Source organism: Myxine glutinosa, chromosome 13, assembly GCF_964187855.1.
Source record: "Myxine glutinosa chromosome 13, kmMyxGlut1.1, whole genome shotgun sequence".
NCBI lineage: Eukaryota > Metazoa > Chordata > Myxini > Myxiniformes > Myxinidae > Myxine > Myxine glutinosa.
Genome location: NC_136273.1, coordinates 51,191,800 through 51,219,663, shown reverse-complemented (window position 1 = coordinate 51,219,663; position 27,864 = coordinate 51,191,800). Strand labels below are relative to the sequence as shown.

Below are 27,864 nucleotides of genomic sequence, written 5' to 3'. Positions count from 1 at the left end.
TTTCAACTTATATTTAGAGAAAATTGTGAGTTATTTGAAAAAAGTGCAAGGGTGCCAATAGTTTTGGCCACGACTGTATGTACATATGTATATCGTTTTGGTCCTATCATTCAATGGTGACAACTGGAGTTGTATCAAGGTAATTATCAAGGTAATCAAGTATCAAGGTAATTTTTTTTTTTTTTTTTTTTTCAATGGTGACAGATCACTTTAAAGATTCTGATATCCAGATCCGGATGCTGATCTTCACCAAAATCGAATCAATTCATCCTTACCACATAGCCGACCTGCCCCACCATTTTTTGTCCAAATCAGTCCATAACGTTTTGAGCTATCGTGCTCACAGACAGACAGAGAAAGACAGACAGACAAAAGCAGAGAAAACATAATCTCCATCCACCTTCGGCAGAGGTAAGTAAAACAATGAGGGATGATTACAAGTAAAAAAAATTCCAGCAAAACATATGTACAGGCCACAAAGCATTCTGAGAAACCATGTGGCCAAGTGGGTGGTGTGGGCATTTAAGGGTGGAGAAAACCTAAAGAACATCGCAAACAGATATTTAAAATTAAGATTTATAAGAAGAGGTAAAGCATGCAAATGGCAACTTATCAAAGTTTCAAAACGACTATTTACCAATGCACCTTATGCCTCACTTTACATTGAAATGAATGGTCGTTTTAAGGCCATTTTCCCCGCTAGAGCGGGGGTTAGCCTTGCGGGCCCCATGACAATCATGGTTCCCTGTTTGAGGCAATGTTTTTATGGCCGGATGCCCTTCTTGACGCCAACCCTTGGTCGCCTCTTACGATGCGCAGGGATACGGTGTACCTATTCGAAATCGGGGTACACCCCGTGATCATTCATCCCAGCAAGCTGGTACTCAATTTGCCGACCTCGGAAGGATGACAGGCTGAGTCAATCCCCCTGGCGTTAATTCAGCGATCGACCGGGATTCGAACCCAGGATCCTAGGATCCCAAGCCTGCACCCTAACCGCTAAGCCAACACCAGGTCACACCACCTCACTTTACATTAGTGTTTGCATTTATAGACTTTTCGGAATAAAAATTGTAAGTCTGACCGTAGCAATCCATTGGAAGCAATGTCACCTGCTGCCCGGGATTAACTTTTCACATTCCCATTAGCGGTGAGGGGAATTCCGATTAATGGAGGAATCAAAAAAAGAACAGTAATGATCATTTGAAATAAAAAGTTTGCTCCAGTGCATGACGGCTCATCGGAACTATGAATGTGCTCCAGACTATCGTCTTGTGAAAAATTTGTCATCCTCTTGTGTGACAAAATAAATTAAATAGTAATAACCCATCCTCCAAAAACAAGAAGCTTTTATTACTGCATATTGAAATAAATTGTCTTTTAAAAATAAGCCAAATTAAGCTCTAATTAAGAAATGCCAAGAAAATGTGTTTAAACCAACAGGTTCCTCACATTAGTAATACAGTAACAACCAGAACGCCGTTATCATCGTTTTTGTCAATATCTCTCAATGGTGAAGAATCACTTTTTTATAAAAATCTCGTATCCAGATCCGGATCTTCAACAAAAGGTAATCAATTCGATCTTGTCACACACCAAATCTGTCCACCAAGTCCACAACGTTTTCGGATATCCTGCTCACAGACAAATAGACAAGCAGACCGGGTGAAAACATAACGTACATCCATCTTGGGCGGCGGAGGTAACAAAATGTCATGTTTTATGTTACAATTCCGCCAGAAGGCAACGAGGAAGTTTATAATACCGATTTATGATGATCAGCAGTCGAGCAACAGCAGGATGCAGTCGATTAGGGAGAGAGAGAAACGATTTGAAACGTTTGAAGTTTTTAAAGCCTTTTCAACTGTAAATGATATGCAGTGAAATCATCTGAAAAAGTCAGGTTCCAGAGGAGCAGGGGGTGGGGGGGACAGGGTGGGAGATAACTTGATAGGGGGGGGAGATAACTTCCCAAAAATATGCAAATACCAATCAACATTCAGGTTCCCATCAATGTTCGAGTTCACATCACTGATAGAGTTCCCATCAATGTTCGAATTCCCATGAGTGGTAGAGTGCCCATCAGTGATAGAGTGTCCATCAGTAATAGAGTGTCCATCAGTGATAGAGTGCCCATCGATGTTGAAGTTCCCATCAATGTTGGAGTTCACATCAATGTTCGAGTTCACATCAATGTTCAAGTGCCCATCAATGTTGGAGTTCCCATCAATGTTGGAGTTTCCATCAATGTTGGAGTTCCCATCAATGTTCGAGTTCCCATCAATGTTCGAGTTCCAATAAGTGATAGATTTCCCATCAATGTTCGAGTTCCCAACAATGTTTGAGTTCCCATCAGTGATGGGGTTCCCATAAATATTCGAGTTCACATCAGTGATGGAGTTCCCATCAATGTTGGAGTTCACATCAGTGATATATTTCCCATCAATGATAGTGTCCATCAGTGATAGAGTGCCCATCAATGTTGGAGTTTCCATCAGTGATAGAGTGCCCATCAATGTTGGAGTTCCCATCAATGTTGGAGTTCAAATCAATGTTGGAGTTCACATCAATATTCGAGTTTCCATCAATATTCGAGTGTCCATCAGTGATAAAGTGCCCACCAATGTTGGAGTTCCCATCAATGTTGGAGTTCCCATCAATGTTGGAGTTCACATCAATATTCGAGTTTCCATCAATATTCGAGTTTCCATCAATATTCGAGTTTCCATCAATATTCGAGTGTCCAGTGATAAAGTGCCCATCAATGTTCGAATTCCCATCAATATTCGAGTGCCCATCAGTGATAAAGTGTCCATCAGTGATAAAGTGCCCACAAATATTGGAGTTCCCATCAATGTTGGAGTTCCCATCAATGTTGGAGTTCCCATCAATATTCGAGTTTCCATCAATATTCGAGTTTCCATCAATATTCGAGTTTCCATCAATATTCGAGTGTCCATCAGTGATAAAGTTCCCATCAATGTTGGAGTTCACATTAATATTCGAGTTTCCATCAATATTCGAGTGTCCATCAGTGAGAAAGTGCCAATCAATGTTCGAATTCCCATCAATATTCGAGTTCCCATCAATGTTGGAGTTTCCATAAATGTTGGAGTTCCCATCAATGTTCGAGGGCCCATCAATGTTCGAGTTCCAATCAGTGATAGATTTCCCATCAATGTTCGAGTTCCCAACAATGTTTGAGTTCCCATCAGTGATGGGGGTCCCATAAATATTTTGAGTTCCCATCAGTGATAGAGATCGCATCAATGTTCGAGTCCCCACCAATGCTCGAGTGCCCATCAGTAATGGAGTTCCCATCAAGGATGGTTCCCATCAATGATATATTTCCCATCAGTGATAGAGTTCCCATCAATGATAGAGTGTCCATCAGTGATAGAGTGCCCATCAATGTTGGAGTTTCCATCAGTGATAGAGTGCCCATCAATGTTGGAGTTCCCATTAATGTTGGAGTTCCCATCAATGTTGGAGTTCACATCAATGTTGGAGTTCACATCAATATTTGACTGCCCATCAATATTCGAGTGTCCATCAGTGATAAAGTGCCCATCAATGTTGGAGTTCACATCAATATTTGACTGCCCATCAATATTCGAGTGTCCATCAGTGATAAAGTGCCCATCAATGTTGGAGTTCCCATCAATGTTGGAGTTCCCATCAATGTTGGAGTTCCCATCAATGTTCCGAGTTCTCATCAATGTTCCGAGTTCCCATCAATGTTCGAGGTCTCAGTAATGTACAAATTTACATTCACGTTCGAATTCCCATCGATCTTCCAGCCGGACGTGCATTACAATGGGAAACGAGATGAAGCATTTCTCAGATTCCCGCAAATTCCCACAATTCACACAAAACCTGTGAATGCATCACCGGGTGCATTTTGCAGCGTGACGCGATTGTTGCCAGCACGTCATCACTCGGCTTCGGCTGGTGTACCGCATCAAAATGACGTCAGCGTCGTCCTTCGCTGTACGATCGCGATCGTTACAATCGTGATTATCCGATACAGTATAAACTCCGATAAATAGAAACAATTATTCTAATGAATCATTTTACCTTTCATCGTGGTGCTTCGGGATCAGCGAATAGCGATAAAGACAACAACAAAAGTGGTGAATTGGTGAGTACGTGCGGGGTAGTAAGTACCCCGGGCCGTGTTTCACCTGCTACGTACTAGCGGGGAGCTCCGCAAGTCACGTGTCCACACATGACCGGTCGTCACGACACGAGGCGGACACGACAAGACACATCGCGCTTCGCTGCTCTGATGATAACGGCGGGACGGGCTCATTAACCTTGCGTGCAGCGAGGACTCCACCATCACCTGGAGATCTCGACAAGGGGCGAACACCATTTTTACTAAATAGGGGTGGACGAGACGTTCGCGCGGGACAGATAGCCTATGTCTGCCCGGAGTACGGGGTTGGTGTGTTTGGTAGACTGGACATGAAGACTCGTCGACCTCGGTCTCCTCGTCGTCGCGTCCGCGGAGACGAATCCGTGACCGATCCGGGCTCCGGTGAAGCCGCTGCGGGTCCGCGATGCGCACTTTTTGTGGCGCCAACGGGAAGGGGTGCGGGACGCGGGACCACGGCGGGACGTTTGTACAGTCGGGAGTCGGAGAAGGTGCCCGCGGGAGCCCAAACTACCGGAGTTGTGACGCCGGGAGCGTTTGCCGCCATACGGAGGTTCAGAAACTGCTGGGATACCGCTTCGCCGCGTGACGCGTGCGCAGCACCAAGCGCGGGCTTTGTGCGAGTGCGGAGCCGCTTACCCGATCCGCCGTTTGGACGTTTCAGCTCGGCTTGGCGTCTCCGCTTTGATTACACATCTCATTCCTCATTCACCCGACGGTGCTCGCTCTCCTGCCCATCCCGCCGCAGCAGCCGCGCCGTGCTCCTCCGGTCCCCTCGCTCGCTCGTCCGACGCCTTCCCCGCCCTCCCAGTGCCTCCGCGATGCTCTCGGCTCTTTATCGCACTTTCATCGCCCTCTCGACGAGCGCCGCTCTTCGTTCAAGAGGCATTTGTCACCCGTTGCAAACTCATCCTCCTGCTTATTTAGTGTGTGTTTTGGGGGGGGCGGGAAGAGAAGTGCGCACGATTGCGGACGCACCAAAACGGATGGGATCGCACGCTGAATGCCAAGCGGTGGCCCGAGTCCTGCGGTGCGTTGGGGGAGGGAGTGAGGGGGGTAAGGAGGAGTCACGAGATCCCCACCTGGTACGCGTGACCCCATCCCCAGACCCCACCCACTCGAGTTTTGAATTTCCTCGCTTATAGGATTTTCATTTCTACCGCCATTATATCCGACACTCCTCCGGATCTTCGGCGACGGGTGGATGAGACAAAATAGGCATTCGGAACGAGAAAACATATACAGCTCACCTCGTTCAATTGATTACACCTTTTGGGTTGCAGATATCTTACGGTTCAAAAGGTTTTTTTATTAACACCTGTGCTTACAGTGAGGATGTAAGAAGATGTGCACTCGACTCTTCTCTTTAATATAAAGATGAGACCTTGAGAATCACTTGTGAAGACTTTTGGAATCCTACCTGCAACATTTCTATGAGATTAGCAAGGGGTTCAGTCTAGCGTAACTTCCCACTACATGGCTACAGTGGCCTGTAAGTGTTCATCCCCCCCCCCCCCCCCCCCGCCCCTCCAAAGATTTCACATTTTTATGCCACCTGAACTAATTTCATGATACTTTCAAATCAAACTTAATATGTAGTCTTCACAAACTACACCAAAACGATGAAGCTAAAAATGCAGCTACAGTGCATTCGGAAAGTATTCAGACCCCTTCACTTCTTTCACATTTTGTTATGTTGCAGCCTTATGCTGAAATCGTTTAAATTCCTTTTTTCCCTCATCAATCTACACTCAATACCCCATCTATCTATAATTCCAGCAATCTCTGTGTGTCTGTCTGTGTGTCTGTGACCGCTGTTTCTCGACAACCACGGGTCCGATATACTTGAAACTTGCCAGGTATATTGCTGGGGACCCGAGGATGTGCCTTTTCAAGGTTTGTAATTAATCGGACAAGTACCTACCGAGCTATGTCCAAAAAACGCTTCAACCAATCAGAGAGCAGCGAGCTATCACGTGTGCCGAACCGTTAATGCAATGCAAGCGTTAATGCGTTAATGCAAGGCTTTTCTTTTTTTCCCTCTTCTCTTTCTACTTTTCCTTGCGATTAAATTGCAAACAGCCAAAATACGTTGGCGCTAATTGAATAATTGGCCATTAACACTAAAATAATCGTAACTGCGATATGCCAACTTCCGGACAGTGCAGCCTTCCATGTTGTTGTTGTTTGCAGCAGCTGTTTGCAGCAAGGCAAGGCTTTTCTTTTTTTCCCTCTTCTCTTTCTACTTTTCCTTGCGATTAAATTGCAAAAAGCCAAAATACGTTGGCGATAATTGAATAATTGGGCATTAATAGATAGATAGATAGATATGCGATATGCGAACTTCCGGACAGTGTGCGCGTTACGAGCTGACCGCCATTACGGTACGTAATTCGATTTCTTATGCGCATTATTTCTCCCAATTCAGTCAGAGCGAAGGGCGGAAGCGAAGAGCGTTGTTATTTTTTGTTTACGGGCGTACGGGCGGGGTAGAGCGTACGGGTAGCGTTTTTTTTTTTTTTGGGCAAGGAACGGGCACCCACGTACGGGCAATGCCCTAGTAATGACAAAGAGAAAACAGAATTTTAAAAAGTTTTTCAAACTTATTTAAAATAAAAAACTGAAATATCACATTGACATAAGTATTCATACCCTTTGCTATGACACTTGAAATTTACCTCAGGTGCTTGAAAGGATGAAAGGATGAAAGCACTTACAAGGATGAAAGCCTTGTAAGTGGTGAGGAGCTCAGGTGTGCCTAGGAAGGACTTCGCACGACGGAGGATGCCCAGTCGGCGACTGGCTTTGGAGGCCAGCTTGGAAATGTGGTTTTCCCAAGAAAGATCATGGCAGATAGTGAGACCCAAAAGCTTGAGCGACAGAATTTCTTGGAGAGGTTTGTTGAGAAAGTAGATGGGAGGGTTGTCCAGTCGATCTTTTCGGAGAGACATAGTAAGAGTGTGAGATTTGTCAGGATTGAAAGACATGTTCCACTTGTTTGACCAGTCTGTGATTTTGTCCAGGTCTTCAGAGAGTGAGGAGGCTGCAGACTGCCGATCTGAGGGAAGAGGAATGGAGCGGCAGAGAGTGGAGTCATCAGCAAAGAGATAGAGAGGATTTTCCAGAGAATCGGAGAGATCATTGATAAAGACCAGAAAAAGCACAGGGCCCAGCACACCGCCTTGGGGAACTCCAGCCTGAACAGGAAGGGGAGATGAGAGAAATCCATTCAGGGCCACACGTTGACTACGACCAGAGAGGAAGTCCGCAAGCCATGCATGGAGATTTCCATGGATACCATAGGAGTAGAGTTTGGTGAGCAGAGCTGGGTGCCAGACCGTATCGAAGGCACGTGATATGTCGAGGGAGACAGCTCTAATTTCCTGTTTGGCATTGAGGACCTCCATCCATTGTTGAGACAGGAGAAGCAGCATGTCCAGAGTAGAGTGACCTGGTCTGAATCAAAATTGATGATCAGAGATCAAGCCATTGGAGAAGAGGAAAGATTTCATATCCGAAGCAATGATGGATTCCATGACTTTGCTGATAATTGGGAGCAGGCTGATTGGTCTGTAGTTAAAAGGATCTGTTTTTGCACCTTTTTGTGTAAAGCGGTAATGTTTGCTGATTTCCAGGATGCTGGCAGATGACCTTGAGCAAAAGATAGGGTGAAAAGAACAGAGAGAGGGTGAGATAGAGTGGCAGAGCACGATTTTAGGACCCGTGGGCTGATGCCGTCTGGTCCAGTTGCAGAATCAGAGTCGAGGTTAGACAAAAACTCCTCCACCTTGTCAGGAGAGAAGGACACAGAGTCCAGGAGCAGTTGGGTTCGACTGGGAAAGGTGGGAACAGAGAGAGATGGGTTTGGGACTAAAGATTTTGAGGCAAACACAGAGTTGAGGCATTCGGCTTTGTCACGTGCGATTTCAACTGTGTGGCCATTTGAGGTAAGGGAGGGGATGGAGGGGGAACAAACACCAGAAACGGATTTGACCAGACGCCACCAGGATTTGGAGGAAGGAGACAGGTTTGAGAGTTCGTTCTTGAGTGAGGAGAGAGAGTGCTTCCTGGCACTCCTGAGGGTAGACACACACTTGTTCCGAGCTTGGTGGAAGGAACTGAGATTGCCTTCAGTTGGATTTGCCTTCCAAGAGGCAAAGGCAAGTTGTTTCAGGGCAACTGCCTCACCACAAGATTCGGTGTACCATGGACGGGAGGAAGGGTAAGACAACTGAAGACGAGATGGGATAAATCTGTGCATGAGAGAGATCAGTTTGCTTTGGAAGAATTCCCAGGAAGAATTGATGTCAGAGGCAGTGGAGATGGGAGACCAATCCAGACGATTGATGGCTGCTTGAAGCCCGTCCCAGTCGGCCTGAGTGAAATGCCAGACTCTTCGACGCTGAGGAGGCTCTCTGAGAATGGCCAGAGAGATGTCCACTTTGACAAGCACATGATCAGAAGAACCGATTGGAGCAGAAGAAGAGCAGCAGACATTAGCAGGGAAGTTTGTCATAACCAAGTCTAGAAGAGAAGAAACTCCATTGGCTGAGATCCGGGTCGGGAAATTGACAGATTGTGTCAATCCCAGTGAGTCACAGAAGTCCTTTGCTGAGGTGCCATGACTGGTGAGAGAGGAACCCACACCCAACCAGGTGGCATGATGACAGTTGAAGTCACCACATATGAGGAAGAGAGAGTTGGGATGAGTGGATAGAAGTTGGTCCATGTTGTCAGAGAGTGAAATGTAAATTGAGTCATCACTGTTTGGGGGACGGTACAGAACACATATGAACAAAAGGTGGGAGCGGAGAGGAAGCCGTAGCCAGAGGTACTCCTGGGGGTGAGGAGGAGAGAGGGCAGTGCAAGGAGAATGAGGAAGAGAGTTTTTGATAAAGATAGCCACCCTACCACCAGGACGAGGCTCAGGTCTATCATACCGGAAGAGGGAGTAACCAGGAAGAGATATTGAGGAATCAGAGACATCTTGAAGGAGGAAAGTCTCTGTTAAGCAGATCAAGTCTGGATTGTCAGAAGCAACCTGTATGGAGAGATCAGTCAGGTTTGAGCGAAGGCCCCGGATGTTTGAGGTCCATACCGTTAAAGAAGAGAGAGGGGGAGCATCGGGTACAGGACAGGGGAGGGGAGGAGTAGGGTAAGATGAAGGATGAGAGGGGGAGGTAGGGAGAGCAGTTGATAGTGTGTCAGAGATTACAGAAGAGTTCCAAGAAAAGGAAGGATGAGGAGGATGAAAGGTTTGGTGGTGAAGGGATGAGGCAGAGTGAGGGGTTGTTTGAGGGGGGGGCATGGGACAGTAGAAGGTTTGGGGGGGGGTGGAGGCATGAGATAGAAGGGAGACGAAGTGGGGATGAGGCAGCTTTGAGGAGGGGGGAGGAGGGAGAATTTGAGAGGAATGGTATGGGGGGAGATTTGAATGGGAGGAGTTGGGGGGGAGTTTTGAAGGGGAGGAGTGAGGCGGGAGTTTAGGAGGGGAGGGGCAAGGGGGGAGTTTAGGAGGGGAGGGGCAAGGGGGGAGTCTAGTAGTGGAGGGGCAAGGGGGGAGTTTAGGAGTGTAGGGGCAAGGGGGGGGATTTGGAGGGGAGGGGCAAGGGAGGAGTTTATGAGGGGAAGGGCAAGGGGGGAGTTCAGGAGTGGAGGGGCAAGGGGGGAATTTGGAGGGGAGGGGCAAGGGGGGACTTTAGGAGGGGAAGGGCAGGGGGGGAGTTCAGGAGTGGAGGGGCAAGGGGGGAGTTTAAGAGTGGAGGGGAAAGGGGGGAGTTTAGGAGTGTAGGTGCAAGTGGGGGGATTTGGAGGGGAGGGGCAAGAGGGGAGTTTAGAAAGTGGATGATTAATGAAAGACGAACATTGATAACAAATTGGGTTTGTTGTGATTTTCAAGTTAGCAATCCGATTCAGAACGATGGAGGAGGGATGGAATGAATGTGAATTTAGACCATGTAGTGAGGGAGACGTATAAGATATTGAATTTCTTTTTTTTGACGTGGAATGAGTTGGAGAGGAAATTGAGAAAAGCCTTTTAAATAGGAAGAAAAACAGCGTGTTGTAATATACCACTGAATAAACCACTGAAGGGGAAAGGTTAAACATATTTAAAATAATATTTAAACAGAACCGTGAACAATCTTATATGCACAAAATACCAACGGGGGGAGGGCCGAGAGGGACCACCACGAGTCACGTGAACAGGGCAAAAGGTGGATGGCAAGGAGATATTGGGGGCGGGGCGAAAAGCACCGCGATACACCTGGACAGAAAGTACAGGATGAGACAACGGCACACGTGGAGAAAGGAAAAATAAATGTTTTTTTTTTGTTTTTTTTGGGGGGGGGTGGGTGGGGTTGGGGGGTGGGTGGGGTGGGGTGGGGATTTAAAACGTTAGACAGAGAGTATTACGTTCGGTGTAGAAGGGAAAAACTGAGAGCCAAGCAAAACACGATGTAGGGGACTTAATTTAACAAACACCGACAGGGGTACAAGGCCGCACACGAGGCGCAGAACAGGATTAATTAATTACGAGTTACAGGACATTCAAACCAAAACTAACTATAAACAAACAATAAAGCATGGACGATAAAGTAACGAGTTGAAATTTGACAAACACACGAATGAAAAAATAACCACTTTGGATGCCCGGAGAGAAACCAAGCCTCCAGGTCGGAAGCTTCAACAACTAGGCCGCGTGGCCGCGTGCGGCACGAGATACTCGACTATTTTTTACAGGTATGAAAGATTAACCCCGATAAAACTTCCGAGGGACACTTAAAAGGTACACACACGTAAGATAAACAGTTTAGACAAGAATACAAATGTGACAATGACTTAGCTTCGAGCGTGCGTGAAGATCGTGGAACAGCTTCGAAAATCCGTGACCGCCCCGATCCGGGCTATACATTGAAACTAGCTGAAACTTGGAATATACATCGGCCAATAGGTCTAGTTAAAAGCCTTGTATTGGCTTAGCGGTTAGGGTGCCGGCTTGGGATCCTAGTAATCCTGGGTTTGAATCCCGGTCGATTGATGAATTGACGCCAGGGGTTTGACTCAGCCTGTCATCCTTCCGATGTCAGCAAATTGAGTACGAGTTCACTGCTAATTCCCTGTGTGTCGCAAGATGCGACTAACAGGGCTGGCGGCAGGAAGAGCATCCGGCCATAAAACATTGCTTCAAAAAAGGGGACCCCAGTGCTTGAAAAAGGCCAACCCCTGCGCTGTGGGGAAAAATGGCCTCTAAAGGTGGTTCCAACAGGTCTAGTTAATGGCTTTCGAAACTCGTTAATTTTAGGTGTAGTTAATTATATATATATATATATTATTTTTTTTGTATACAACATCGAGGCTCGTGAAAGAGCTAACATTAATCAGACAGAAGGACAAACCGACACATAAAACATATAACATGGGGAGCAGTAGACAAGATGGGGCGAGAGGGGGAGGAACACAAACACAACATCTGAAAGCAGGGACATCGAGAGATCTGTGGGAGGGAGAGGGCTTTGGGGGGGGGGCATGGGAAGGGGGGGGGGGTGGGAGAGGTATAAAACATATGGACACTGCTGGGACTTCCAGGAAAGAAGTTGGAATTTCAAACAAGGTGGATCTGGGGTGAATTAGTGGGGGTAGAAAAGATCAAGGTTTTGGATGGGGAAAGATAAGAGATGGTGGTGAACAGCTGTTTTAAAGACCTGGAGGGAGGAGTGGGATTGAAGGGAGTGTGGGAGTTTGTTCCAGAGGCGGGAGAAAAGAGGAATGAAAGAGTGAAGGTGAGCAGAGAGCCGAGATTTCGGCAGTTTAACCATCAGAGGGTTGCTGGCAGATCTTGTGCGACCTGTAGGAATATTTGGGGGACAAAGCACAGAGAGAGCTGGGGGAGCAAGGCCGGAGAGGAGTCGTTAGAAGACAGAAAGACCACCTACCTGTCTGTGGTGAGTGAGTGAAAGGCCATCGGAGATAGCTTCATCACGGGAGATTCCAATGATTCTGAAAGCTTTGGTTTCAACAGCGTGAAGCCGAGCTAGGTGTGAGGCAGGAGCACCAGCCCAGAGGGGAGAACAGTATTCCATTGAGCTGCGGATGAAAGCCTTGTATGTGGTGAGGAGCTCAGATGTGCCGAGGAAGGACTTCGCACAACGGAGGATTCCCAGTCGGCGACTGGCTTTGGAGGCCAGCTTGGAAATGTGGTTTTCCCAAGAAATATCATGGCAGATAGTGAGACCCAAAAGCTTGAGCGGCAGAACTTCTTGGAGAGGATTGTTGAGAAAGTAGATGGGAGGGTTGTCCAGTCGATCTTTTCGGAGAGACATAGTAAGAGTGTGAGATTTGTCAGGATTGAAAGACATGTTCCACTTGTTTGACCAGTCTGTGATTTTGTCCAGGTCTTCAGAGAGTGAGGAGGCTGCAGACTGCCGATCTGAGGGAAGAGGAATGGAGCGGCAGAGAGTGGAGTCATCAGCAAAGAGATAGAGAGGATTTTCCAGAGAGTTGGAGAGATCATTGATAAAGACCAGAAAAAGCACAGGGCCCAGAACAGTGCCTTGGGGAACTCCAGCCTGAACAGGAAGGGGAGATGAGAGAAATCCATTCAGGGCCACACGTTGTCTACGACCAGAGAGGAAGTGTGCAAGCCATGCATGGAGATTTCCATGGATACCATAGGAGGAGAGTTTGGTGAGCAAAGCTGGGTGCCAGACCGTATCGAAGGCACGTGATATGTCAAGGGAGACGGCTCTGATTTCCTGTTTGGCATTGAGGACCTCCATCCATTGTTGAGACAGCAGAAGCAGCATGTCCAGAGTAGAATGACCTGGTATGAATCCAAATTAATGATCGGAGATCAAGCCATTGGAGAAGAGGAAGGATTTGATATCCGAAGCAATGACGGATTCCATGACTTTGCTGATAATTGGGAGCAGGCTGATTGGTCTGTAGTTGCAAGGATCTGTTTTTGCACCTTTTTGTGTAAAGCGGTAATGTTTGCTGATTTCCAGGATGCTGGCAGATGACCTTGAGCAAAAGAGAGGGTGAAAAGAACAGAGAGAGGGTGAGATAGAGCGGCAGAGCAGGATTTTAGGACCCATGGGCTGATGCCGTCTGGTCCAGTTGCAGAATCAGAGTCGAGGTTTGACAAAAACTCCTCCACCTTCTCAGGAGAGAAGGACACAGAGTCCAGGAGCAGTTGGGTTCGACTGGGTAAGGTGGGAACAGAGAGAGATGGGTTTGAGACACAAGATTTTGACGCAAACACAGAGTTGAGGCATTCGGCTTTGTCACGTGCGGTGTCAACTGTGTAGCCTTTTGAGGTAAGGGAGGGGATGGAGGGGAAACAAGCACCAGAAATGGATTTGACCAGACGCCACCAGGATTTGGAACAAGGAGACAGTTTTGAGAGTTCATTCTTGAGTGTGGAGAGATAGTGCTTCCTGGCACTCCTGAGTGTAGACACACACTTGTTCCGAGCTTGGTGGAAGGAACTGAGATTGCCTTCAGTTGGATTAGCCTTCCAAGAGGCAAAGGCAAGTTGTTTCAGGGCAACTGCCTCACCACAAGATTCAGTGTACCATGGACGGGAGGAAGGGTAAGACAACTGAACACGAGATGGGATAAATCTGTGCATGAGAGAGAGCAGTTTGCTTTGGAAGAATTCCCAGGAAGAATTGATGTCAGAGGCAGTGGAGATGGGAGACCAGTCCAGATGATTGATGGCTGCTTGAAGACCGTGCCAGGCGGCCTGAGTGAAATGCCAGACTCGGCGACGCTGAGGAGGCTCTCTGAGAATGGCCAGAGAGATGTCCGCTTTAACAAGCACATGATCAGAAGAACCGATTGGGGCAGAAGAAGAGCACAGACATTTGCAGGGATGTTTGTCATAACCAAGTCTAGAAGAGAAGATACACCATTGGCTGAGATCCGGGTCGGGAAATTGACAGATTGTGTCAATCCCAGTGAGTCGCAGAAGTCCTTTTCTGAGGTGCCATGGCTGGTGAGATGAACCCACACCCAGCCAGCTGGCATGATGACAGTTGAAGTCGCCACATATGAGGAAGAGAGAGTTGGGATGAGTGGATAGAAGTTGGTCCATGTTGTCAGACAGTGAAATGTAAATGGAGTCATCACTGTTTGGAGGACGGTACAGAACACATATGAACAAAAGGTGGGAGCGGAGAGGAAGCCGTAGCCAGAGGTACTCCTGGGGGTGAGGTGGAGAGAGGGCAGCGCAAGGAGAGTGAGTAAGAAAGTTTTTGATAAAGATAGCCACCCCACCACCAGGACAAGACTCAGGTCTATCATACCAGAGGAGGGAGTAACCAGGAAGAGATATTAAGGAATCAGAGACATCTTGAAGGAGGAAAGTTTATGTGAAGCAGATCAAGTCTGGATTGTCAGAAGCAACCTATATGGAGAGATCAGTCAGGTTTGAGCGAAGGCCCCGGATGTTTGAGGTCCATACCGTTAATGAAGAGAGAGGGGGAGCATCGGGTACAGGACAGGGGAGGGGAGGGGTAGGGTCAGATGAAGGATGAGAGGGGGAGGTAGGGAGAGCAGTTATTAGTGTGTCAGAGATTACAGAAGAGTTACAAGAAAGGGAAGGATGAGGAGGACGAAAGGTTTGATGGTGATGGGATGAGGCACAGTGAGGGGTTGTTTGAGGAGGGGCAGAGGAAAGTATAAGGTTGGGGGAGGTGGAGGTATGAGATAGAAGGGAGACGAAGTGGGGATGAGGCAGCTTTGAGGAGGATGGGGAAGGGGGGAGATTTGGAGGATGGTAGGGGGGAGATTTGAAGGGAAGGGGTTGGGGGCGAGTTTTGAAGGGGTGGGGCGAGGGGGGAGTTTAGGAGGGGAGGGGCAAGTGGAGAGATTTGGAGGGGAGCGGCAAAGGGGGAGTTTAGGAGGGGAGGGGCAAGGGGCGAATTTGGGAGGGGAGGGGCTAGGGGGGAGTTTATGAGGGGAGGGTGAAGGGGGAGTTTAGGAGGGGAGGGGCAAAGGGGGGAGTTTTGGAGGTGAGGGGCAAGGGGGGGAGATTTGGAGGGGAGGGGCAAGGGCGGAGTTTAGAAAGTGGATGATTAATGAAAGACGAACAATTATAACAAATTGGGTTTATTGTGATTTTCAAGTTAGCGATCTGTTTAAGAACGATGGAGGAGGGGTGGAATGAATGAGAATTTAGAGCATGTAGTGAGAAAGAATTATAAGAGATTGCATTTTTTTTTGAAGTGGAATGAGTTGAAGAGGAAATTGAAAGGAGCCTTTTAAATAAGAAGAAAAACAGCGTGTTGTAATATACCACTGAATAAAACCACTGCAGGGGAAAGTTTAAACATATTTAAACCGAACCATGAAGAACAATCTTATATTCACAAAATTACCAACGGCGAGAGGGCCTCGAGGACAACCACGAGTCACAAGAACAGGGTAAAAGGTGGAAGGCAAGAAGATAATGGGGGCGGGGCAACACAGCGCACGTGGACAGAAGCACACGATGAGACAAAAGCACACACGATGAGAAGCACACGATGAGAAGCACACGATGAGACACGTGGAGAAAGGGAAATAAATGTTGTTGTTGTTATTTTATTTTTTGGGTGGGAGGGGTTAAAACGTTAGACAAAGAGTAGATGTTCGGGGAAGTTCGGGGGAGAAGGGAAAAATCTGAGAACCAAACAAAAACAGCGAAGGAAGAAACTTAAGTGAACAAACTTCGACGGGAGACCGGGGAAGCCCGAGGCTACAAGGCCGCATACGCCGGGCGAACAGAAACGATTAATTTATGAAAGATTAACACCGAGAATCTTCCTAGGGACACACTACAGGTTCACACACCGAAAGATAAATACAGTTTCGACAAAATACAATTGTGAACAATGACAACTTCGAAAACGTGGAGAATGTGTAACAGCTTCGAAAATCTGTGACGTCGCCCACAAGACCTCGCGAGATATCAACCAACCACAAGAAACAAGCAACGGAGATATAAACCAATATATATATATATATATATATATATATATATATATATATATATATATATATATGTATATATATATATATATATATTGTTGCGGTTTTGAGAACCCTTCACTGGTAAATACTGTAAATACAACTTATAAATATTACCTTTGTAACGTTAAAAGGTCGCACCATAGTTAGGCCACGAGCAACACGTAGCAAACCATAGGCTTCTTCTTTAGTTATTTCAGTGGTATGTGTTTCAGGTAAGGATCTGTTTCCAATAGTTGAATCTGCGTTGTATTAATCAAATAACCTAGCCCCCTTCTCAAATTCCCATCCTATTCATTTTGCGGCTTTACCCTCTCCAAATTGTATGGCGCGCTTTTGCCAGCAGCATTCGCTGCCTTTGAGCTGAAGCTGGCCCCAAGCCGCCATAAACCACGTGGGCAGAGTGGGAGAAAAAGGGAGGGAGCGGCCAGGAACATAGGTGTGGCCCCATCAACGCGTCACGAGGGGGAGGTACCGATGAACCCGCGTGACCAATCCGGGCCGAGGCGTGTTCACCGGTAGGCAGAGCAAAGCGGAAGCGGCTTGATACGCGAGGCTTGTGATAAAAGCGCGAGCGGGAGAGCCTTTTCACGCAGATGTGGGAGAGATGAGGCAGATGATCAGAGATGAGAGAGAGGAGAGAAGATCGGCAAACTTGAGAGAACAGCGCAGAGGCGGCGAATGATAAATTGCGTGGAGGATCGCTTGGGACAATCGTGTGATACGAACTGCTGTGTGGTTTTGAGAGCGTTCGGCACGCTAGACATAAGCAGCATTTCAGCCCCTCGCATATGTAAGGTCCGGTCGCGTGCCAACGAGACGCGAAGCTGCCTGCCGTTCTTCACCCGCGGACCCGGAGCCTGGACGGATCCAATCGCCTGGAACCATCTGCCTGGACCTTCCTCCCCTACCAACTACCATTCCGTGTGAGTCTGTCTGTTTGCCCTGGGGTCATGATAAGTTAAGACTGTTTAGATAAGCTTGCCCTACGTCCTTTTATTTCCTTCTTCTTGTATATTCCCTTCTTTTGTTTCCTCTTGTAGTGTAGTTAATAAATCATATTTGTTCTTCCTTCACTCTTCTTATTCTTTGGGTTTTCCTCTCATCCGATCGCTTGCGCCCTGTCCCCAATTGAATATCGGTGGCACGATATAGGAACCGCTCAGAATCGGGTTAGTCCTTTTGTTAACGGCTCGGATCGTGGATTGCTAAACCGCTCGGCAATTACCATCACATCCGCGGTTCGAGCAGGGACTCATCTCCCTGCTTTGCGGAGAGATTGGTGAAGGTATTTGGGAAACCGTTGACCGATCACCCTGGCCAATCTCACCCCGCAAAGGAGCGGGATAGTTCCAGGGCTGGAGATGGCCAGCTTAACAAGACAAGGGGATTAACCCCCCCTTGCTAACGGGAGTGCCCTACTCTGAGATCCGTAACAATATACATATATATATATATAATATATATATATATATATATATATATATATATACACACACACACACACACCGTATACTGTGTGTGTGTGTGTATGTATATATATATATATATATATATATATATATATATATATATATATATATATATATATATATATATATATATACATATATATATATATATATATATATATATATAATCGGAAGAAATTAAATAAGTGGCGGACGTAGCTTGAAGACAGTCGATCTTTTATTTTGACAAGCTTTGGACCAGACAGGTCTTCTCAGTCTACAAGAACAGCAGGCATGCATATAAGACAAGCATGTATGATGTTGATATATGAATAAAATACATCCAAAAAGAAGAGATATCTTTAATGCTTACTCACCTTCCTCGAGTTCCACGAAAGTGAGCTTACGTTACAGTTACAGTTTACGTTACAGTTTGTGCATGCGTACATATATAAACACATACAAGCACATATTCATATACTGTTTATATTTATATAAATACGCTGCCTACATTTGTTAACGACCTGTACGAATATAAAGGTAAAAGCGATGTTTATGAACAAATGAAGTGAATGAGTTACGGTGAATGAGTTGAGGTGGATTGAATGATTTGAACATCCGTTAATAGTCAAAATTTATGCCATGAGGGAATATGCCATAAGGGAATTTTATCCAAAGTTTATGTATCCAAAAAGAGAATTGTGGTGTGTGACCGATTTGTAATTGATTGGATGGCAGAGATTTGAATATCGTCTATTGAGTGATCTGGTTGATTAAAATGTATAGTGTAAGGTGTATGTTTGCCGTAAAATGTATAGTGTAATTTGCCCTGATTGGTGTGAAAGTTACTGATCTCTGACCGTGTGTTATTAAATCGTGTGTAGAGTGTATTCTCAGTTTTTCCAACATATTGTTTGGTGCACTTTTGGCAAGTGATTAGGTATATGACCCATGTAGATTTGCAGTTCATATAGGAGGTGATGGGGAATTTTTTCCGGTGCTAGAACTGCAGAATTTGTTTCCTTCTAATAAATACTTGTGAATTATACATTTGTTTGCTGTGAATTTATGGAAGCCAGGGATCCTAGTTTATTTGTTGTGGGGCTGTGGGTGCTTTGCTTTTACTAAAAGGTCCATGAGTGTCCGACCACGTCGAAATGATGTCAGTGGCGGTTGAGGAAATGTGGTGCAGAGTGTTTCTGACTGATGGAAGAGAGGAAGGGCCTTATTCAAAATACTTGGCAATTGGGATGAGGTAGGAGAGTAGGTGGTTACCAGTGGGACACGGTTAGTTGCAGGTTTGTGTTTGTAAGTCAGAAGGTCTGGTCTAGGTTTGCGTTTTGCTCGGTTTATTGCTTCTTTCACAGAATGAGAGCAAGACACTATTTGCAATTGCAAGACATTATGACCCTCACTTCTTTTCGTTGAATATATGCTGGTGAATGTGCCGTTGATCACATTTCTGAGTTAAGTTTGATGACGCTCAGGGAGAAGAAGAAAACTTATCATCAACTTCAGAAGCTGCCTGAAATTTTTCATTGAATCTGAATTGTTTGATTCATTGTGTTCAAATATCTGCCAATTGTTTTGGGTTTCTTTTTGTGTATGTGTACTTGTATATAACTGTCATGAACCAAAAATGCTTCGGCACTAAAGAGCGAATTCTTTTTAATTCCCCCCCCCCCCCCCCCCCAAAAAAATCGACCTTTTTTCAAATATTAAAAAATAATAATAATAATTTTTGGTCCAAAACACTCCCTGGCATTCACTGACAACTCCTGAAATTTTGATGAAGATCCGTTCAGCCATCTCTGAGAAAAATGACGACACACAGACACACAGACAAACGGCTCTCTCATGTATAGAAGATATATATATATATATATATATATATACACACATGTTGTAATCTGCCTGTCGATCAATAAAATCAGCTCCAGTGACCCCATAATATTGCATACCATTTGAATCCTTTTGGCAAATGGAGATGCAAGAAAACATTTTCATTTTCAGACCAACATGGTGGGGGGTTCAGGGTATGTGTATCGTATAGCGCCACCTAGTGGTAACCAGTATCATAAATCGGCATGTCTACTTGTGGGCCCATTAGTCCATTGGATTAAATTTTCCTGTCTTCATGGCTTTGTAACACGTGTGTGTGTGTGTGTGTGTGTGTGTGTGTGTGTGTGTGTGTGTGTGTGTGTGTGTGTGTGTGTGTGTGTGTGTGTGTGTGTGTGTGTGTGTGTGTGTGTGTGTGTGTGTGTGTTATATATATATGAGAGGGATATGGTGTTCCGGTAAGTGAGATGGTGTGAGGCAATGAAGGATTGATGTGGGAAGGAGTGAAGGCAGAGAAGAATGTCTCTTCTTTTCTATAGTTTGCCGCATGGCACATAATCCATATATAGGGGGCTTTTTATGCTCCTGGCATTTTCCCCAAGATATACTTGAAAAATCTTCGATATTCGCAATTAATATAAAGGGAAGAAAGCAAATGGTGGGTTAACACGCTGTTGCGGTATGGAGTTTGATTAAAGCATTTGTGAAACAAACAATGGTTTCCTGGTGTGAAATAACTTTTTCCTGGTGTGAAATAAAGTTTTCCTGGTGTGAAAGAACATCTATCTATAATTCCAGTAATCTCTGTGTGTCTGTGTGTCTGTGTGTCTGTGTGTCTGTGTGTCTGTGTGTCTGTGTGTCTGTGTGTCTGTGTGTCTGTGTGTCTGTGTGTTTGTCTGTGACCGCTGTTTCTCGACAACCACGGGTCCGATATACTTTAAACTTGCCAGGTATATTGCTGGGGACCCGAGGATGTGCCTTTTCAAGGTTTGTAATTAATCGGACAAGTACCTACCGAGCTATGTCCAAAAAACGCTTCAACCAATCAGAGAGCAGCGAGCTATCACGTGTGCCGAACCGTTAATGCAATGCAAGCGTTAATGCGTTAATGCAAGGCTTTTCTTTTTTTCCCTCTTCTCTTTCTACTTTTCCTTGCGATTAAATTGCAAACAGCCAAAATACGTTGGCGCTAATTGAATAATTGGCCATTAACACTAAAATAATCGTAACTGCGATATGCCAACTTCCGGACAGTGAAGCCTTCCCTGTTGTTGTTGTTTGCAGCAGCTGTTTGCAGCAAGGCAAGGCTTTTTTTTTTTTCCCTCTTCTCTTTCTACTTTGCCTTGCGATTAAATTGCAAAAAGCCAAAATACGTTGGCGCTAATTGAATAATTGGGCATTATGTTTTACAACTAATAAAAACGAATTTGCGATTCATTCGCTTTCCTGCGCGTTTGTGTACGCGATGGCGATTTCTTTACCAAACTCCGGAAGCCGTTCGCTTTGGACCGAACCATTGCATGTAAATAGAGGGGGGGGATTGTCACCACTCGCAAGCCGTTCGCTTTGGACCAAACCATTTCATGTAAATAGGGGGGGGGATATAATTTTAGATATATATATAGTACGGGCATGCCCTAGTATTTTCCAATGACAGAAATCCACACCAGCAACTTCAGTTATAGAATGTTATGCGAATCGGTGCGGCGCCAGCGTACTATTTATTTATTGCGTCATTGACATGGACTTTTCGCCGCACCGGTGCATTTTTTAATTTAAGCGTTGTTCCTCCCATCATTGACAACTGTGACATACAACCTCTATTTTAAATACATATCATCGATTCATTGACTGAAATGATATTCCTAAAAACTCTTTTTCACATAAAAATCGAGCTTTTCTTACTTCAGAGCATATATCCAGAGCCTCCCCTGTTGTGACTACCACTTTGATCGTAGTGGGGAGGCTTGGTGCTCCTGTGACCCTTTGGGCTATACTAACGGGAGCTTTGCTCCTGGTAGGTCTTACTTAGCCAGGCAGGTTAACGGGTAGGAGCCAGACTAAGAATAGTCACACATTTTTGGGGGGGTAGGAAAAAGTTTTTCCCCCCGCTTGGTCTAGTCGCCCCCAGAGGGTGTTTGGATATGGACACCTAGCAAGGCTAACACAAGACCTGTCAAAGGGCGGAGGAACTCCCTGTGAGTCGATGGCCATCCATATCTGGTGCCCAACTGTGTCTGCGGACGTCCTCCTGCAGTCGGGTTACCTCTTTCCACGAGGTTTGTGGCAGGATTTGCACTCTGGCCACCATAAAACATGTCATTCCGCAACACGCACAAAAAACACAACTAAAAAAAACCCCACTCCGTGGGAGTACCTCATGTGCAGCTGCCCTTTTCAGGGAAGCTCACCGGATGACGGGATTGGGGCAAAGCCATGGGGACCCCCATTCTTTGATAAATAGGAGGACAAGCACGGGATAACTTTCCTGGGTTGTGTTGTGGGGGTGGTGCTGAGGTGTCGTCCACCAGACGACGGTCTCCTTGGGTTAACCTGAGGCAGTCCCTTCAGGTGGGTGCCTGGAATATTCTCACTCTAAGAGAGGATGACCACCTGTCTCTGCTATTATCTGAGTTCCAGCGTTTGAACATCAGTGCTGTAGCTGTAGCACTCTCTGAGGTTCGGAGGCCGGATAGTGGTGAGATCATGGTGGGTGGTTACACCTACCTACTACTGGTCTGGTCGCTTTAACGGTTACCATGCCCAAGGAGTTGCTATAGCTGTGTCCAATAAGCTGACTCTCATGATAGTCAAGGTAACACTGGTCAACAAGCGTATTATGAGACTGAGGATTCGGCACTCTTTGGGTGTCATTTCCCTGGTCTCTGTACATGCTCCGACTGAGGAAAGTGATCTCACTGTGAAGAAGGCATTCTACGCCAGGCGAGTCTGTGGTTAATCAGTGTCCCAGAAGAGACTACTCTTCTAGTCTTGGGGGATTTCAATGCATCGACTGGCACTGATAGGGATGGTTATGAGGCATGTATTGGTCACCATGGATCTGAGACTGTGAACCAGAATAGCACCAAGTTCCTTGGCTTTGCAAGAATTCATAGACTTAGGGTGGCTCGCTCCAGGTTTCAGCGCCCACAGCCTCATTGTTGGAGTATTCCAATGCTGGTGGTGTGGCGAAGGAGATTGACCATGTGGTCATTGATGTTTGGTGGCGGATGTTCCAGAACTGCAGCATCTACCGGAGTGCTCAGTTCCTCAACACTGACCACAGGCTTGTTGTAGCAACTCTGAAGTTGCAGCTCAAATCCAAGAGAATGCTATCATCCCAGCCTAGGCTGGATGTGGGCAAGCTCAAGGAGGAGAGGGTAGCTGAGGAGTTTGCGAGCAGGTTGAGTGGGGTTTTGGGGGGTTTTGGGGGGACCACCATCCTTGACGTTGCCAGTGGCTGACTTGGAACCCATCGTCAGGCGAAGAAGAACTTTGTCTCTCAGGAGACACTCGATACCATCGACCAGAGTCGCAGGGCCAGGCTTGATGGCAAAGCTGAACTGTTCCGCGAGCTGAGGCGTAAACTGTACGTTCGCTGAGGGCAGAAAAGGGAGGCCTATGTGTGAGGAATCTGTGAAAGTGTAGAGCATCACTTGTGGACACGCGATTCTCGTCCTGCTTACAGAGGAATCCATACATTGAGTTCCTCAAAGCCTGTCAAAAGGTGTACTGTGGTTAGAACAGAGGGTGGTGGTCTCTTGACAGAGGAATCTGAAGTGAAGGCCTGCTGGGCCAGTTACTTTGAGCAGCTGTACCAGGCTGACCCACCGGCTGTTGAGTTTGGATGTCAGGTGTGTTGCTGTTCCAAATGCTGACCACCCAATTAACAATGAACTGCCTTCACTTGTGGAAACACAGGCGGTGGTGAACCGGTTGAAAGGGGACAAAGCTCCTGGATTTGTGGCATCCATGCTGAGCTTCTCAAGGTTGGTGAAATGCTGTACTTGAGTCGCTGCATGCAGTTTCTGTGCTCTGTTTGGAGCACAAGCATCATCCCAACCTCCCAATGAGGAGGCAGAGCCACTGGGATTACGGATTTCCTGGGTCAAAACCAAGATCCAGGCCTTCAATGACATATTGGATGCTGCTGTCTTGTCTGTGCCTGCTTGTGGCGAAGTGGTTGAGGTCACAAAGAGATTCACTTACCTTGCAGTATTATTCATAGCCTCCGCATGTTGTGAGCCAGATGTTGATAGACATCTGGGTTAGGCCTGGGGAGTGGGGAGTCACGGATTCACTGCATAGGGTTTGCTGCTGTCGGTATCTATGCAGGAGGACGAAAGTCAGAGTCTTTAAGTCCTTAGTGCTTCCAGTCTTGCTCTACTGATGCGAGACTTGGACCCTCACCAAGGGCCAGAGAATGAGACAACTCCTTCAGAACCAAGTCTCTTCAGAGAATCCTTGGCTATCGCTGATCGGCCTTTGTGTCCAACAAGCGGTTTCTGAGAGAGACTCAGGTGAGATTTGTTACTTGTATCTCAGCGGTCCGTGAGCATCAACTGCGGCTGTATGGACATGTGGCTCATTTTCCGGACACCGATCCAGCTCACCAGATACTCTCAGCAAGAGAGCCTCGTGAGTGGAGGAGTTCAACGGGCCGACCGCGTGCCTCGTGGTTGCAGCAGGTTGATCGGCATCTCAAGGAGATAGGGATGGGCCAGGCATCAGCCTGAGGGATGGCCAGATGGAGGCCCATAGAGTACCATTGGAAAGTGGATGCGGTGACATGCTGCTCCGGCAGGTGTGTGGCTGACCTGACCTATACGTACCATTTTGTTGCAAAAGACGTAACGCCAATGCTTTCGATATTTGATGGTCATTTTAACAATCAGTTTGTTTGCGTTTCACACTGAATGAAAAACGTTTTAGTAGAGCATGGCGATTGTGATATATGACGGGTTTGACAATATGTTCGGCCTGAACAAAATTGGAATCAAAATGCCGACACTTTGTCTTTGGCACTCAGCTCTGGTCTCGACGAGCACTCTGGTGGGGTCGGTTGCCGAGAGGACCGCCTCCCCTAACCCCCCCCCCCCCCCCCCCCCCGTTATATCCCAAAGCCGGCACAAGAAAGAGAGAGAGAGAGTGCGTCCGCTTCTTTCCTCCTCCTCTCCATGATCACACATGAGCCAGGAACAGCCAAGCCAGGAACAAAAGACAAGAGCGACCGCCAGATCCGATCGCCAGAACCAGAGAGAGCCAAAATTGCAACCACTTGCCATGAAGCCCAGAACGGAAAAGAGCGAGGGGTGGAAGGGTGCACCCTCCCCTTTCCTCGCTGAAGTCACACGCGATCAATCCCCATGCCCCATCACATCAGTCCATCTCCCCGACCAATCATCCCCTTCAGGGCAGAGCCTTCTTGACGCCCATCGACAATGTTCTGGGCGGGCTTTACGTGCCAACCGGCAAATGTTCGGGCTTCTGTCAGGATTACGGTGTTGTGGGTGATGTTGTGGATGTCAGAATTACAGCATTATTTTTTATGGCCGTTCTTGTCATTCGTAATGGCGGCCCCTTTTTGTTGAAATAAAACAGAAGGGAAAAATCACAGGAGGCAATACATACAGGGAATTATTAATCTTACGCCCTGTCGAACTAACACAAAAAACACCCTCCGTGTGGTGTCATGCAAAGACTCTTAAGTCTTAACCTGAACGTTTACCCTGCTTATGTACATCGGGGTGGGCTTTTTCTTCGTGTCACACGGTCCATGCTAAACTAAACCATCCGACCTTTCCTTAGATATTTCATTTCTACCCCCACAAACGTAACAATATACAGTCACGTGAAAAAGTAAGTACACCCCATGTAAAGTTTTGACTTTTTCAACATATTTCAACATACAGCTATTTGATCTTCATTTCAACAATATTGATAGATAAAGGTGATATAATATAACAAATATCATGAAACATTTACATTTTGTAGTCCATTGTATAATTTAAATAAACATAAATGCAAATTTCGCATGTGGAAAAAGTAAGTACACCCTTGGCTCAAATCGGTGGTATTGCCCCCTTTGGCAGAAACAACCTCAAGTAGGCGTTTCTTATAACTGTCTACCAGTCTCTGACATCGACTGGGAGAAATTTTCGCCCACTCCTCCATGCAGAATTCTTTCAGCTGGCGATGTTTGAGGGGTTTCTTGCATGCACAGCTCGTTTCAAATCCCCCCACAACATCTCGATGGGATTTAGATCCGGGCTTTGACTTGGCCATTCCAGAACCCTCCATTTCTTTCTTTTCAGCCATTCCTTGGTGGATTTGCTGGTATGTTTAGGGTCATTGTCATGTTGCAAGGTCCACCTTCGGTTGAGCTTCAACTTTCTGACAGATGGCCTCACATTATCCTCAAGCACCCTCTGGTACAATGAAGAATTCATCGTGGATTCTATGATGGTGAGCTGCCCAGGCCCTGATGCAGCAAAGCTGCCCCAAACCATAATATTTCCACCACCATGCTTCACAGTTGGTATCAGGTTCTTGTGGTCAAATGCTGTCTTTGGTTTTTGCCAAACATGTCTTCTAGTTCTGTGGCCAAATAGCTCGACCTTTGACTCATCTGTCCAGAGCACATTGTTCCAGAAGTGCTGGTATTTGCCTAGGTGTTCATTGGCAAACTTTAGTCTTGCCCTGATGTTCTTTCTGGACAGCAAAGGTTTCCTCCTGACACACCTCCCATGTAGATCAAATTTGTGCAGCCTCTTTCTAATGGTAGACTCGTGCACTTTGACATCAACAGTGGCAAGAGCTACCAGTAGGTCCCGTGATGACATTCTGGGGTTCTTAGAGATTTCTTTCAGCATCTCGCGGTCTGCTCTCGGGCGGAACTTGCTGGGGTGGCCTGGCCTGAACAAGTTTGCAGTTGTTTGGAATCTTCTCCACTTGTAGATGATCTTCTGGATAGTCGAATGATTGATTTCAAATTGTTTGGAGATCTTCTTAAATCCGTTCCCAGACTCGTAGGCATCTATAACCTTCTTTCTGAAGGCCTCAGAGAGCTCTTTTGATCGAGGCATGGTGATGCCACACACTTCAATAACAAAGAGTAAACCAAACTAAATGTCTGAGGTTTAAATAAGACAGGTTCCTTCAAGATCCTCTCCAACGATGTTCTAATCATTTGCACCTGAGCTGGTGCACCCTGATTCTAATTTTAGGTATTTGAAGTGGTGATAAATGTAGGGGTGTACTTACTTTTTCCACATGCGAAATTTGCATTTATGTTTATTTAAATTATACAATGGACTACAAAATGTAAATGTTTCATGATATTTGTTATATTATATCACCTTTATCTGTCAATATTGTTGAAATGAAGATCAAATAGCTGTATGTTGAAATATGTTGAAAAAGTCAAAACTTTACATGGGGTGTACTTACTTTTTCACGTGACTGTATACATATGTATGAAAATACCCTACGGATTAATTCTTCTTTAATGAAGATTGAGGTAATGTGTTATCAGCCGCACCATGAACAAATTACAAATTCCTGCACCTTAAGGTTAGTAACCTATGTGCAATGGTGACCCATCAATGATTGGTTTTAGCCTATAAGTTTCTCAACTACTCGTGATATGCCGCGGATCTCCGTAGATTATGGGCCTCTAATTATTATGATACTACTTGGTGTATTGCCAGACATATTGAGAACATATTGTCCATATTGGGACATTCAGGCCAATGGAGGGATGCTGGAGCGGCAGAAGGGTTAGTAGAAGGGGAGAGAATTAATTTGGGGCAAAAAACAAACAACATCTTGCGGTTTGGGTATGCTATCAAAAATAAAATTCTGGAATCATTGGTCCTTCAAGGACTATTTCTAGCATATTAATAGTTTCATGCTTAAAGTTGTCACTTGCATGCCAATTATCAGCATTATATGCACGACAAACGCTTTCATATCGCGGCTGTTCTCTTTTGATTAATTTTGCCCACTACACGTCCCTCATCCAAGGATATTTTAGCAGATATTTTTGTTTTGCTTGTTCTCATGTGCTCAGAACATGGCCTTCTTATAGAAGAACACCATATCCTTCCCATTATAGATTTATGATAGAAAAAATATCTGGACATAAACAGCAAATTGCTATCCTAGCTAATAATACGTATCTCGACACCAGCTGTAGGCTCGTCAGGTAACGTCACTCGCTTCCAGGATATGTTTTATGTCTTATCACAGCAAAAATTGACTAAATACATAACAAATTGGAATCAGAGAATCCTTCTGAGGAATTTGCGGTCTGCCTCCTAAAGGCTCCTAAAGACTTGCAAAAAAATTATTGCCAAAGGATATGATGTATTTTAGAAGCGTCTTATACTCCCTGTCAGCTGAGCA

General features: G+C 45.9%; 1 long non-coding RNA gene across 1 annotated transcript; it reads right to left on the bottom strand.

The window, feature by feature from the left end:
- Positions 1-1,332: 1,332 nt before the first annotated feature.
- On the bottom strand, positions 1,333-5,136 carry LOC137438462 (uncharacterized). Its single transcript, XR_013621212.1, has 2 exons — positions 4,796-5,136; positions 1,333-1,634 (listed from the first exon to the last, which is right to left on the bottom strand). It is a non-coding gene; the product is annotated as an uncharacterized LOC137438462 (long non-coding RNA).
- Positions 5,137-27,864: the final 22,728 nt, after the last annotated feature.